Here is a 15,352-nt window from a genome sequence, read left to right on the forward strand (position 1 = left end):
AATGGCCAAGTTCAGAACTGAAAAAAAAAACTTTAAACCATTCAGGGTTATTAAACTGCACAAAAAACCCCTAAAGATGGTTTTAACTTTATTTGTTAATATTGAAGGATGGATTGTGTTTTCCGAGCATACCCTGAGAAACTGGCATAAAGTTGAAAATAATTCGGCTGCTCAAGTGTTCAATACATGTTAATGGATTTAAGGAAATGCAGTAACAAACAAGGATAGTCAGTCAAGGTAGTTTTCAATTCCAACATAAGAGACCTGGTGTAGCATTTTAATATGTCCAATCCTCTATCTACGAAACATTTTTCAAAAGGCCTGAACTCTGGCTCCTGACCCATGTAGCAACATAACAAAATTTGTCGAATGTTTTTTCAACATTCATTCGCCTTGTCAGTCCCATAGCTCTCCACTGTACAGGAACAGTCATTTCAAAGATCAATGATCCATTATCCATTTATCTGCCTGTGTCCACCCTCTCACCACAATTTAAAAAACAAAAAGACCAATAATCCAGCACAATCAGAACTGGACTGGCAGATTTTGAAGATTATTGGACATTATCTCTATTAATATCCCAAAACATATTTAAAACCAAAATTTTGGATGTTACAAAGTATTACCCAGGCAAGTTAAAAAGGGAGCACTGGCACCTGTACCCTGGTGAGTATGCAGCATGCAAGCATCACCTTGCATTGAAAACTGGGATCTCAGTCTTTGACACCAATGACAGCATTCTTCAAAAAAGTGAATTCACTGAAAGCATTCAGTCCAGATGTGTGCTAATCAACTGAGTGTTTACGGACATCTTCACAACCTCTTGCTACAACAGTCTGAGGTACCACAAGGCATTAAATCATACCAGTGCCAAAGAATATAGTAATTTGCCTCAACAACCATCATCCAGTTGCACTTACATCCACTGATTAAGTACTTAGAAGGTTGGTAAGCATATTAATTCCTGCCCAGGGAGTGATCTGGATCTGCTCCAATTTATCTACCATCACAACTGGCAAACAGCAAATGCTACTGCTTTGGTTCTTCACACAACTATGGAACACCTGGACATTGAAAACTCATACTGTACATCAGGACCCTCTTCATTGACAAAACAGCTCAGCATTGAACACTATCATTCTCCTAAAACATCACCAAGTTCAGGACCTGGGGCTCAGTAACCCCCTTGATTTCCTCACTGATAAACCCCAGTTAATACCAACATCTCAACTGCACTCACCATCAGCACAAGTGGGCCACAGGGCTGTGTGCTTAGCCCACTATGCTACTCACATTATATTTGTGATTGTAGCCAAGTACAGCACCAGTGTCATAGTTAAGTTTGCTGATGTCTGCCAAATCAAAGTTGGTGATGAATCAACATTTGGAGGGAGATTGAAAATCTGGTTGAGTGGTGCAACAACAACCTCTCACTCAGCATCAAAACCGAACAGCTGACTGTTGACTACAAGAGGAAGAAGCTGGAGGTCCACAAGCCAGTCCTCATTAGTGGAATGGAAGTGGAGAGGGCCAGTAGTTTTAAATTCCCTGGTATTAACATATCAGATGATCTGTCCTGAGACCAGCACATAAGCGTCATCACAAAGAAAGCATGAAGCTTCTACAGATGTAGTGGCAAGTATTTTAACTGGTTGCATCACCCACTGGTGTGCAAACACCAACGCTCAGGAATAGAAAAGGCTGCAGAAAGTGGTGAATACAGCCCAGTCCATCATAGGCAAAGCCTGCCCCCTCACCAAGTACATCCATATGGAATGCTGTCCCAAGAAAACACATCAACCATTACAGACCCCACCATGCCCTCTTGTTACTACCCACAGGAAGGAGGAACAGAAACCTTAGGTCCCACTCCACCAGGTTCAAGAACAGTTATTACCACACAGCCATCAGGCTCCTGAAGCAGTGTGGATAACTTCGTCCACCATTACTCTGAACTGATTCAATGACAGTCACTTTACAGCTCAGTTCCTCAGTAATTTTATTTGCAGCTTTTCCTCAATTGCACATTGATTTTACTTATCTGTCTTTGATTATATGTGGCAATAAATCAGGAGTGAATTTGATCTGAAATCTGTAATCCTAATGATCCAGACTTCAGTTCTTGCTCCTTTTTTTTGGTCCATTAAGCAAAAAGTATTGCACCTGAACCAAATATTCACTTTTATTGACGAACATTTTTCCTCATTCTTAACAACTCTGGAAGGAGGTACGTTTTAATGAAGTGCTTTTAGAACAGAAAATGGAAGGGGCAACAGAGTGACACAGCTAATAGAGCTGCTGCCTCATAGCTCCAGTTCCTTGGGTTTGATCAGGACTTCAGTTGCAGTCTGTGTGGGTCTCTGCATGTTCCCGCTGTGACCGTGGGAGTTCCCCTAGGTATTCTAGTCAAAATAGATCATGACCAGATGGAGCCAAAAGCACTGAACATTTTAATACCCTGCTAATTACAGCCTGTTAATCAGAAGAAATACCTCACCACAATATGAAATGGATAACCCATTATTCTTACACTGTCACAGGACCTAGATATGCAAACTAAGCTCTCATCTTGGCAAATCCCTTCAGAATCCTGAATATTTCAAAGAAATCATTCATTCAATACCCAATTATTAAAGACCTAATGTGCAAACATCGGTAAAGAGGACCTTTATATAAAAAAAACGATGAGGAAGGACAGCAGTAGGTAACAGCCACGACAGCAGAGAAATAAAACCTGCACTTGGTCTTTTAAGCTTTTTACAAACCTGTAGCTTTAACCTTGAGTCTGCAGCCTTTGAGACAGCACTCCACAGCAAAGAGAGAAGGTACATAAAGACTGGCCTGGACAGCAACATGATGAGCACTTCTGAAGATACCCAATATGATGTGTTAGTGCCAAATGGCACATGCCAGGTTGCAGTACATACTGAGGGATGCACTGAAGCTTGGTGTAGCCACCTCAAAGGCTTAGAGGGGGAAGACGACTTCTGCTCCTGGACAGCAAGGGACTTTCAATCTGTCCCCTCCATTGTACCACTCCAGGATTTGGGGGGGGGGGGGGGGGAAATCACATGTTGGAACAGTCCTATTGGTTTTAAGGAATGCAATAAAACACAAGTACTTAACACATTGACTACAAATGTAAAAATGAAAACTTTTTTATTACAAAGTTTATTTTGATATTAGAATACATCAATAGCTAACTACACAGAAAAGTTGTGAAACAGCACATGACAATTTCTTTTTAAGAATGTATTGAAAAAAATCAATACCCCAATATTTTAAATCATTTGTTATAAAAATTGTCATACAACACACCTCACAAGATGTTTGTCCCCAAATCAGAAGCATCCACTAATCGGTTTTCAAAATCCACTCTATTGTCGAATAAAATAGACACACCCATCAGAAGCCAATCACCTGAATCAGGTTGTGCAGGATACCCAATCTGTGTTGCAAAAAGATGGCTTCAAGACACAAATGCACTTGATTGGTGAGTGTACTTTCCTTGCAAACTTTTTGACAATATGCAAGCATCACTGATTTTTTTTATAAACAGCTTTAATTGACATTTGCAAAGTGGACACAGCTGCTGGGTTTGACAATATACTTTTGTTTGATAAAAACAACAAACTTTTCAAACACCTCAACAGCACTAAATAAACTTGCACTAGACTGAACAAACCAGAGACTAAGTACAACAAAAGTGGCGACTGATTCATGACACACTAAACTCATTTACAGTCAGTAAATCTTGTAAAACAAGTTCCAACAACTTGCTCCAATTATAAATTTTCATTTCATGGTTTTGAAATGAGGAAAATATGAATATCAAAAATCACCACGAATTGCTACTTCAATTTATTTCCACTCAATTATTCAATAGATAAATTCAGTGGCCGGTGTGGTATTGAAGTCTGAATACCACAAGGGCACCGTCCCAAAGTGATTGAAAACTGAAATGGCCAAAGATGCTGGAAATCAAAGCAGCAGCAAGTGCTAGAAATACTCAGCCAATTAGTCAGCTTCTACGGAAAGAGAAGTTGTCAATGTTTCAGATCTGTAACCCTTCATTAGAACTGGGAAAAAGCAATACAAGTTTGTGTTGAGTAGAGAGAAAATGGAGAGGGTCATATTGAACAAAGAATGTCAGTGATAGGAAGATAAATGCTGGCATCTGTCCGGGGGGGGGAAGAGAAGAGGTGAGGTGGAAAATTAATTGTTGACATTTTGAGTTGAGACCCAGCATCAGGCTGGGATTAGAGCCTCTACATTTTCTGTTTCTATGTCTGTAATAAGATGAGCTGGAATGGCTTAATGAGTGCAGTTACCAGCATATTGAGCTTCTTGGTCTCAGCAATGTGTTTTTGCTGTCTACACAAGAACTAATTTTTACCTGCCATTTTTCTTTCTTTTCTATAGTCTGACCGGATTGAACAGCATTGATAGAACTGAGCTGACAAAACTCATCAGGCCAAATGGCAGCCTCATCTTTCCAAGTATAAATACATTATGAGCCCAACCTTGCTGGACCTTTTGGCTCCCATTTCTTTTGCCCAGTAATGGAGAAAGTACTACACATCTCATCACATCTCTTACAGAACAAATGAATCTGTCCCCAACAAGATCTAACCAACCCCCTCTCTGAAGGTTCAAATGAGAAGACTCAGTTTATCGTACTTTGGGCACATCATGTGAAGAAACAGCTCCCTGGAAAAGGATATTATGCTCGGCAAGGTGGAAGGACAACGGAAGAGAGAAAAGCCACCAATCAGATGGATGAACACAATAAGGACAGCTATGAATGCAACATTATCTACCGCGAGCCCTCTTTGCGAGGATCAAAACTCATTAGGGCAGCTATCCAAGTGTTGCAGGGTTACAATTCAATGGCACTTAACAATTTATTGGATGTACAAAGTGTTGAGGGGGAACAGAAAATCTAGATTTTGCTTATATAGGGACCAACTAAATACATACCCCTAGTTATATATTTTAAGTAAAAGATGGAATAACAACCATGAGCCAGGAAACCTGCAGTTAAGCATCAGTTAACAGGTCTAACGAACTGCCACCATAAATGGTGCATGCAGGAAGATTGGATAAGTACATGAATGGGAGTATGAAAGGCTATGGTCCAAATGCAGGTCGATGGGACTAGACAGAATAACTGACTAGCACAGAATAGATGGCTGATGTTTCTATGCTGCATTGCTCTATGACGAACAAAATGATTAAGAACATGACTCTGCAATTCCAAATCCACTTCAACAATATCTGTAACAGAAAGAGGACTTTTTGCCTATTTTTTTTTCTGGTGAGTTTAATGGGCAATATACTGTAAGGACATTCTTAAAAAAAAATAACTGGGTGGCTGGTGACAAGGGACACATATAATCAAAAAGCATACTTCTGTCCTGAATCTGCTGGCTGATTTACACATCTGCAGCTTGTCCCATTTCTTGTCCCAAGCTGCAAGGTCATATTGCATACCTCTTTGGCCAATAAGCAAGAATAGTTTAAGCTGTTACATTATCTTTCCATAAGATCATACAAGGTTATCCACTTTCATTGGTCAAGAAAACTTTAAATAACATGTTGAGACAGGAGACATATGAAAGCACTTCAGATTGTTTTGCTGAAAAGCTTACTTACAAATTAGTCTGAGTGGCCCAAGCGGACACCAGACAATCCTTTCTTCCCATTAATTTCAAAACTTTAGATTTCTCTGGAGCAATTACCACGAAGTACTGATTGAGGCAGATGTCACCCATTGCAAACTGCCTACTGCCCAACTCAGAGCTGCTGCTGAACAATTAAATATTCTTTGTTGTTTAATAATAATGGATTCATCCTGTTTTAAATTGTTCAGGTGATTGAGAAAGAAAAAAATAGCTTAAATGTTCAGGCCCTCCCAGGTCATGAACATCAAATCTTAAAGTTAAACATAATAAAGTCTGCATATGCTGGAAACCCAAAGCAACACACAAAATGCTGGAAGAACTCGCAGGTCAGACAACATCTGTGGAAATGAATAAACAGTCAACATTTCAGGCAGAGACCCCTCTAAAAGGAGAGAGAAGGAAATGGGCGGGTGGGAATCAAATTTATGTACAGCCTGTCTATATAAACATGTATGTGTATTTGCTAGCTGTTGCACAGCTGCAAGTATATTCTGCCATAGGTGGGAGAAACGACAAAAAGACATCTCCTTTTGCAGTTGCAATTCTAGTTTGCAAATTGTTCAGTTACAAACCGAACCTTTTTGTAACCTGGGGAGGAGCCACCCAAGGTTTATCAGTCCAGTAGATTTCCTAGCCCCAAGATCTCCACAATATTTAAATGCCCAAGCATTTCATTTTAAAACATTCCAATACAGAAAAGACCACAAGATACAAGAGCAGAATTGGGCCTCTTGGCCCAATCGAGTCTGCTCCGCTATTCCATCATGGATGACCTATTTCCCTTTCAACCCCATTGTTTTAGAGCACTTACAAAAGTCTTCAAAGTTGCAAATTATATTCTTGGTTTTTTTTTTAAATATACAAAGCATTCGTCGACAGAATTCATTTCCCCCCTCCCATCTGCTGACACCAAGCCTAACACTTCATGTGTAGTGTGGCCCAAAGATAGCATTAGTCTCCTGTCTGAGACAGTCACGTGGCAGCTATGCCATCAGATATTGTCAGTGGAAGACTGCACTGAAGCACCAGGGCCTGCTCTGGAGAAACAGAGTATGCCAGTAGTATCATCAGTATGCAACAGGGTATTACATATCATACAGGCTGGATTTTCTCTGGGTGACCCAAAGATGTGGTTTGGTAGGTTAAACTGGCCACTATAAATTGCCCCTTGTATAGATTCAGAGTTGTACAACAAAAAAAAAACAGGTCCCTTCAGACATGTACCAATCTAAGTGAATCCCATTTGCCTGCATTAAGCCCATGAATTCTTAACTACAACTCTGGAGGAATCCCATCCACCGCCACCAAACACATAGCTTATTTACCCCCTCACTGCTACCTCATACCCAAGATCCACAAACGAGACTGTCTGGGTAGGCCTATTGTCTCCACCTGCTCCTGTCCCACAGAACTTGTGTACTCATTTCTTAATTCCATACTATCTCCTTTGGTTCAGTCCTTTCCCACCTACATCCACCCTTCCTATGCCCTCAATAACTTTCAATTCCCTGGCCCCATGACTGTCTCATTTTCACCATGGACATCCAGTCCCTATTTACTTCTAAACCCCTCCTCAAACCCCACCCCCCTTAAATCAAGGCAGCCCCAATTCTCCACTTCTTTCTTGACAGGAAGAAACAACCAATTCCCATCCACCACCACCACCCTCCTCAGTCTGAGGGAACTGGCCCTCACCCTCAACAATTTTTCCTTCAGTTCCACTCTTTCTCCAAACTCAACGGATAGCCATGGGCATCTGCATAGGCCCCAACTATGTCTGCCTGCTCATTGTCTACATAGAACAGTCCATGTTCCAAGCCTTCCTCAGTGATACTCCCCAACTCTTCCTCCACTACATTGATGCTGCTTCATGCACCCATGCTGAGCTCATCAATTTCCATCAACTTTGCCTCTAACTTCCACCCTGCCTTAAATTTACTTGGTCCATCTGACACTTCCCTCCCCTTTCTCGGTCTCCAGAAATGGAGAAAAACCGTCAACCAACTTTTATAAACCCGATTCCCATGGATCTTGACTATATCTCTTCCCACCCTATCCCCTGTAAAAGTGTTATCTTTTCTCAGTTCCTTTGCCTCCTATACACGTTTGTAGGACGGAAACATTTGTTTCCATTCCTGGACATCAAAGGTGTCCTCCTCCTTCAAAGAGCAGTGCTTCCCTTCCTCCACCATTGATGCTGCCCACACCTGCATCTCCTCTAGTGCCCGAACATCCACACTCACCCCATCTTCCTGCTGCCTTAATGATAGGGTTTGTCTTGTCTTTACCTGTCACCCATCAGCGTCTGCATTTAACACATCATTCTGTGCAACTTTCATCTCCAAAGGGATCCCTCCATTAACATTTTTACCTCCTCCCTCCCCACAGAAACTGCTCCCTCTGATCCCCTTGTCCATTTGTCCCTCCCCACTAATCTCCATCCCAGCACTTAACCCTGCAAGCAGTGCAAGTGCTACACCTGCCCATCCATCTCCAATCAGGGTCCCAGACTGTCCTTCCAGGTGAGGCAACACTTCACTTATTAATCTGCCTGGTACTTCCAATGCAGCCTCAACATTGATGAGACCTTCATAAATTAGGGAACCGCTTCTTCAAGTGCCTCTACTCCATTTGTCAAAATTAGAACTCCTCAGTGGCTAAACATCTTGACTTCGATTCCAATTCCCATTCCAATATGTCAGTCCACGGCCTCTTGTGCCAAGATGAAGTCACCTTCAGGGTGGAGGAGCAACACCTTATATTCCATCCGGGCAGATGACAACCTGATGGCATAAATATTGATTTCTCCTTCCAATTAAAAAAATTCCCTCTATGCCCCATTCTGACTTTTTTTTGAAACCTTATCACCTGCCCAACATTACCCCTGGGGTCATCTCCTCCTTCCCCTTTTCCTATGGTCTACTAGCTTCCTTCCCCCCCTCCCCATTTTTTATTCTGGCCTCTTCCCCCTTCCTTCTCAGTCCTGAAGAAGGGCCTCAGCCTGAAAGGTCGACTGTTTATTCATTTCCAGAGACACTGCCTAACCTGCTGAGTTCCTCCAGCATTTTGGGTGTTTTGCTCTGGATTTCCAGAACCTGGAACTTTTGTGTTTATAATTCTTGTCCACATTAGTCTCTTAAAAAAAAATTGTAATACTATTTGCCTCTACCACGAATTGCCTCTAGGTTGTTCCAAACTACCCTTCCCTTGTGTGGAAAATCCTGCTGCTCAGATCCCCTCCAAATCCCCACCTTAAAATTCATATCCTCTAGTTTTAGACTCCCCTACCACAGGAGAAAGACTCTCCCCCCCGCCCCTCCTATTGCTCTCAAATTTTATAAAAACCTGCAGTCATCCCTTTAGCCAGGGAAAACAGACCCAACCCAACTCTCCTTTACAAGCCCTCCGAACCAGGCAACATCTTGGGAGAATCTTCACTGCACCCTCTTATAATCACATCCTTCCTAACAGCAAGGCAACCAGAACGGCACACAACACTCCATGTGAGGTTGAACTTCGTATCTGTAGCATGAGATGCTAGCCCTGGTACACTGCGGCCTGTGGTAACCACACAATACACCTTGCGTTACCAATTTCAGGAATCTAGGTGCACGTACCCCTCAAGACTTCCCAAAGTACACTTGCCCAAATCAAGTTGATGAGTCCACAGCCAGATCAGCAATGGCCATGTTGAATGGCAGCGCAGGCTCAACGGTCCAGATGACCTGCTCCCATTTCTTGTGTTCTTATGCAAGTCCTGGCTGACATTTTTGGCTCCCTTCCTTGTTGATCTAGATCAGGGGTTCCCAACCTTTATTATACCATGGACCCCATTAAGCAAAGGGTTCAGGGACCCCAGGTTGGAAACCCTCTTGTAACCTTAAGGCAATAGTCTTCACCATACCACCAGTATGTCATCTGCCAAGTTACAGTCATGCCACCATATTCACTAAATCATTAATGTATGTGACAAAAGGAGCCCCATCAGCAATCTTGCTGACAGAACGAATCACAAGCACTCTAGCACTCGACACGGTGCTAAATTGAACTAGAACTGAGCTGAAACTGAATACGCCTAGACTTTTTCCAATTACTTTTGTGGGTTGGCGTTTTATATTCTGTGCTTTTCGGTCGTATTTTTGGCATTGCGCTATCTGGTTATACTTGCGCGTGGACGGGGTCTGACGTTTTTCTTTTAACAGATTCCACAGCTTTTCCTTCATTTCTTGGCTGTCCATGGGAAGACGAATCTCAGGGTTGCATACCACATTCATACTTTGATAATAAATGTGCATTGAACAAGCTGCAAATCTGAAAAACCCTCCACCACCACCCTCTTGACCAATTTTGCATCCAATTGACTAGCTCACTGCCACCTGGTCATCCAGCTGGCCAGACTGCTATCTAGGCCTTGTCAGATGCCTTTCCAAATACAGTAGACAGCATTCACTTCCCTGTCCACAATCCTTAGTTACCTCTTCAAAACTCAATCTTGGGAAAGGATTTCCAACACTCAAAGTCTTGCTGACCAGAATCTATTCTAGAGGGTTAATGGGAATGTAGGGAGAATAAATAGAATTGATGTAGGATTTACACAAATGACACTATGGTTTGTCTTTTCCCTGCTGTACAACATCCTAAATATCACTGGTAATTGCGTTACATGTCTGTAATTCAACCAGCGAGATTCTTACAATTTTTTTTTTTATAACACTGTCAATCTGTGGACACGTATGCACCCTTTTCCTTCATTCCCCCCCCCCCCCCCATGTGCGTTTTTTGCCAAATTTAAAAAGAGTTTGAGGAAGGACAACCAGTGAAACTAATCCAAACCCAAGAGTGAGGCAGGCAAAACCAACACCAGAGAAATACTACACAATCATAACATCTCCAGAGCAGTGTTACAAGATATCTAGAGGAGACAAATTTAATCCCGGGCAACAACAAAAAAAAGCTCAAATAAACGCCTTAATTTGAGCAAGAACACTTGAACACCTCAAAGTTCCTCAGTAAAGATGGTGAGCTGACACCCAGACTAAGATCACAATCACAGCTGGATTGTACTATGAAAATAAATTAAGACTGAGCAATGGACAAGATGATGTGCTTTATGATTCACACTTCAAAAAAAAACACACACACAAAAGCACAATGTAGAACCAAGAAGCCTTTAAATTTCTAGTGCATTCCCTTAGGAGAAAACCCCTGGTAAAAAGCAGCTGACCACGCTTTTACTCAGTAGTAGTGGCTAGAAGGAATAAATTCACAAACCTCAAACTCAATGTCAATCTAAACATCTTTATTAAAACAATAACTCTCGCTCTAGGTTATTAAAAAAATTTGTTAAACATTATTTGTTAAACCATCATTAATCTACTTAGGAAGTGGCTTGTGGTGGCAAGTAGTGGAATGTTACACTATCCATTATCAAAACATAACTATCAGATCTGAAATTAGATACCCTGTACACCCTATTCAGTTTTTCCAAGTCTCTTGGAAAGTTAACTCAGCTGTCATTTAAATTTAGTTCTTTTAATATTTAATACTGCAGGGAACATAAAACATGAACACTGAAAGTTAATTTTCAATCATCAATATTTCTTCATTGCATAAAATGCTAGCAATAAAGAATCCGAACTATATCAGGTTATACATTCAGTATAGAAAATGGAAATCCTTTCTTTGGTAAATCACCTAATTGGCATGGCTGCCCCATTCTCATTAGTAGCATACACAAGTGGATACTGTGCACCCCTCTCTCTACACCTAGTTGTGTAGTTCAGCCTAGTACCTTAGAGACTTCCAAACCTGAACTCAACAGATATTTCAAACACACAACGTGAACAGGAATTTGACCACTTCTGTTGGGCCAAATGGCCTGTTCTTGTCAAAACCTTTCTAATGTTCTCCCAGGAACACAATTCCAGAGTCACGTTACATTTCTAGACAGAAACATCTTTGTTGCTCTTCTACAAGCCAATAAAGTCTGATTTCCTCTTGGCTCACATCTTACAACACAGCAAATGCACTCCTCCCCTGAAAGTAAAATAGCAGTAATTATACTCCGACATAAATTCAGTCAAGTTCCTTCCACATTCACCTAGATTAATGAAAGTGCATTCATTTTTTTTTGCTGAATGATGAGTAAAAGTGCAGCCATGTTGTATCAAATGGCAGAAAACACACAGGGGTCTCCCACCTCCATTTCCTATGTTTATTTGAAAAATGCTCTCCTCAATAAAGTTTATCTTTAATATTTTCCCCAAGCTGTTCAGAAATAGCTGCAGCAACAAACAAATGCACTGGATGAACTTAATGGGTCATGCAGCACCTGTGGGAGAAGGGAAATCGCCGATGTTTTGGGTGGAAGCCCTGCATAATAGGATATGAATACTGCCTTTTTTGTACACCACATGGTGCAGTTATGCCAGAGTGACGTCTGCATTGTCATTTATGTGCTAAACACCCCTACCTGGATAAAACTCCCAGATTAACCTGGCCCAAGGTGCACTGAAGGCAAGTTTTCTTTTGCATTGAGTCATCCAGATCCAGGTTTTCTTACATGGGCAGTTCCCAATAAGCAACGTGATGCAGCATAGCATCTCCACAGCAGAACAGGTAGAATGCCCACACAGAATATGAGGCATTAGATCAGTTGCACATGTTGTGGAACTTAAAACACTTCTGATCTTCTCTCAACAGCATGTCAAAAGAACAGTTTAGGTTAATTCTCTTACATCATGAGCATTTAAAACAGCAATTAAGAGTGGAATCTCAAATGCAAAACACAGTACCTCGTGCTAATTTTCTCTCTGCGAAAGGACTTCTTCCTGCATTCAACTTGATGTAAAGTGTCACTTGTGATCAAATCAATGGCCTGTTTTGTAGAGCTTCCACAATGCTGGGGGATTATCAGAGCAAATCTTTCCAAAAAACCAGACACATCCCTAATGTTCTCAAGCTTTATCATCATGCTCTTCTGCCATATTCCCAGGAAGTGGGAGGGGGGGGGGGGTGCAGGGAATTTAAAAATCAACTAAGAGCCAAACATAAACAAATGTCAGGAGATGGTAGGACATAAAGAAGGAAGAATTTTTTTTAAATGGAGTGTGAGGCTTGGTGATGCAGAACGAAATGTCATCAAGGACATATGTTACAGGTAAAAAAGTGCAATACTGGTGTGAATAAAGCAGAATTTTGAAAGCAAGGTGCCAATTAGAGATTTACAGTAAAAACTCAGCTAAAAGAAAAATCACACTTGATTTAAATACAACTTCTATATTTTAAAAAATAAATGCAATTCCTTTGAAATGCAGAAGTGTCAGTTGCACATTTAACAGGCCTCTTGACTACATAGTTTGTTAATGTAGATTAAGGATTTTAAAAAATGAACAGGTTAAGAGAAATAACAAATAACTCCATATGCTAAAAATAAAAAATACAGAAAACGTTTTAGATACCCGGGAGATTAGACCACGTGTGAGGAAAGAGTAGTATAACATTTTAAATATTCTATTATTGCTTTTCTCTTGACTGACCTATATGGACAGAACGTAGAAAAAGATTTTCACTGTACCCCAGTACATGTGATAATAATTAACCAGTTTTTCTTTTGGAAGAGAGGTGATATATACACACAGTACTTTTTTCGCGTTATAAATGAGAATGCAATTTTCTAACACTCAAGCGGATGCTTTTATGTAAATGACCAATACCACTGGGAAACAAGAATTATATGCAGATTTACATAAAAAACGCGAAGAAAAATCACTATACGTGGAGATCGCATTTCAAACACAAGGCGATTGATCGGGAAAGTAAAAGCCATGCAAAATTAATGGGTTTACTGCCAAACTTTAAAAAAACGCAAGCCAAAACAGAATAATTAATGGATCATGGAAAAGTGCTTAGGACCATACTCTGCACTCTGTGGCAGAATAAGAGTGCTGAATGCACAGGTTCTTACTTACAACGTAAAGTTAAACACGTTCGCTAACAAAGAAGCGCTGCAGTTTATTACACTTTACAGACAGGGGTTACAAGGAACCGGTATGGGGCTTTGCCCAGTTGTTTCGTGGCACTCCCTGGCCTCGAAGATGTTTATGACCGAGGTTGATCGAGTGACCACCAGCAGGCTGTCGGCACAGTCATCTCCCACTCACCGTGCGACTGGTGCAGCCCAGTCGTGTCACAGTGCAGTTCAGCGTGTTATCACCACACATAACACGACAGCTCTCTTAAAGAATGCACGCCACGGGAAAATCACATACGTACCGCATTAACTTCCGTTCATCGGACTTCAGCGTGCCAGTCGCATTCAGCTGCAACAACGCGGCTATAGGTCAAAGGCTACCAATTAAGTTTTTTCCCCCGCAATGAAGCCGCGCTAAAAGAACCGCCAAACGCAGAGTCAATCATTCAAACACAGGAATGGAGCGGAATAAAATAAGATTGCGCCACTTATTTAAACTAAACAGTGTGTTTAAGTAATTACCTGGTATTAACCGATTAACTAAAACTTAAGCAGTGTGCAGCTGCAACAGCTTTGTTTCCTATATATAAAATGATGTTGGCAGCAATGAGAGAAAATGCAAATGCACAGGTGTGCATTTCCCCCCTCCACCCCTCTCTATTTAAGGTTAGGGTGCAGAATTAAACGGCAATTCATCAGAACGCGCGCAGAGGTCCCGGCTTCAGCAGCTGGATTGGATTGTGCCCGGGCTGTGATTGGCGTGCGTGTTGTCATGGCAGCCGCCGGGCCGGCGCCAGCTGGAGTGCTGTGTGAATGGGTGACGTCACGCGGCTGGCGCCGGCCAGTCTGGTCGCGCGCTCTGTGCGATCCTGCTGCCAATGAATCAGTTGTCAGCGAGCAAACCAGCGCTGACCTCAGGAATGTACACACAAACTCGCTGCAAAGACAACACAGCTGGGCAGCCAGGGGCAAGTCAGTGGGGGGAAAGTTTCCCATCCCCCTCCCACCGGCTATTCCAATTTCGCATCAACAAACCTAAGTGTTTTATTGCAATGTGATGGGCTCTATCAGCTTGAGCTCTAAATCAGACCCAGACCGTTAGACACTATCTGCACATCATGTATCACGTCACACTGGGTTTTACCTGTACTAGCAAAGTAGGAAGATACGTAGTTATAATAAAATCAACAAAGCTCTGAGGGTTCTCTTCATGTACAACTAGATCTTGAGCCAGGCTTGAAATTCCATAAGGTACAACCTGCACAGAATGTGTTTTTCCTCGTTTACATTTCATGTCATTTTAATGCAAGGTAGAGCCCTGTGCATCCCTCCTAAATCAGAATTGGAATCATGTTTATTATCACTGTCCTGAAATGTTCCCCTTTCTTTTCCAGTCGTGTTGGAGGGTCTCATTTCCATAGAAGCTGCCTGACCTGAGCTCCTCCAGCATTTTGGGTGTGTTGCTCTGGATTTCCAGCATCTGCAGATTCTCTTGTGTCCTGAGATTTGTTGTTTTGCTGGAGAAGCAACACAAAAAAGTACTATAAGTTGCAATAAGAAATATAGAAAAATAGGTATTGCTGTAAGAAAGCAACTTAGTGAAATAGAGTTCATGGACAGTTCAGAAATCTGATGGCGGAGGGGAAGAAGCTGTTCCTAAAGTGCTGAATGTATATCTTCAGGCTCCTGAATTGGT

At 41.6% G+C, this 15,352-nt stretch overlaps 1 long non-coding RNA gene across 3 annotated transcripts in view; it reads right to left on the minus strand.

The window, feature by feature from the left end:
* LOC140713644 (uncharacterized) overlaps positions 1–14,171 on the minus strand; it is a 64,461-nt gene extending 50,290 nt beyond the window's left edge. For all 3 annotated transcript variants that reach the window (XR_012095693.1, XR_012095692.1, XR_012095691.1), the window contains exon 1: positions 13,959–14,171. This is a non-coding gene — a long non-coding RNA (uncharacterized lncRNA). The remainder of the gene's footprint in view (positions 1–13,958) is intronic.
* Between the last annotated feature and the right edge of the window lie 1,181 nt (positions 14,172–15,352).

This window comes from Hemitrygon akajei, chromosome 20 (assembly GCF_048418815.1).
Source record: "Hemitrygon akajei chromosome 20, sHemAka1.3, whole genome shotgun sequence".
Lineage (NCBI taxonomy): Eukaryota > Metazoa > Chordata > Chondrichthyes > Myliobatiformes > Dasyatidae > Hemitrygon > Hemitrygon akajei.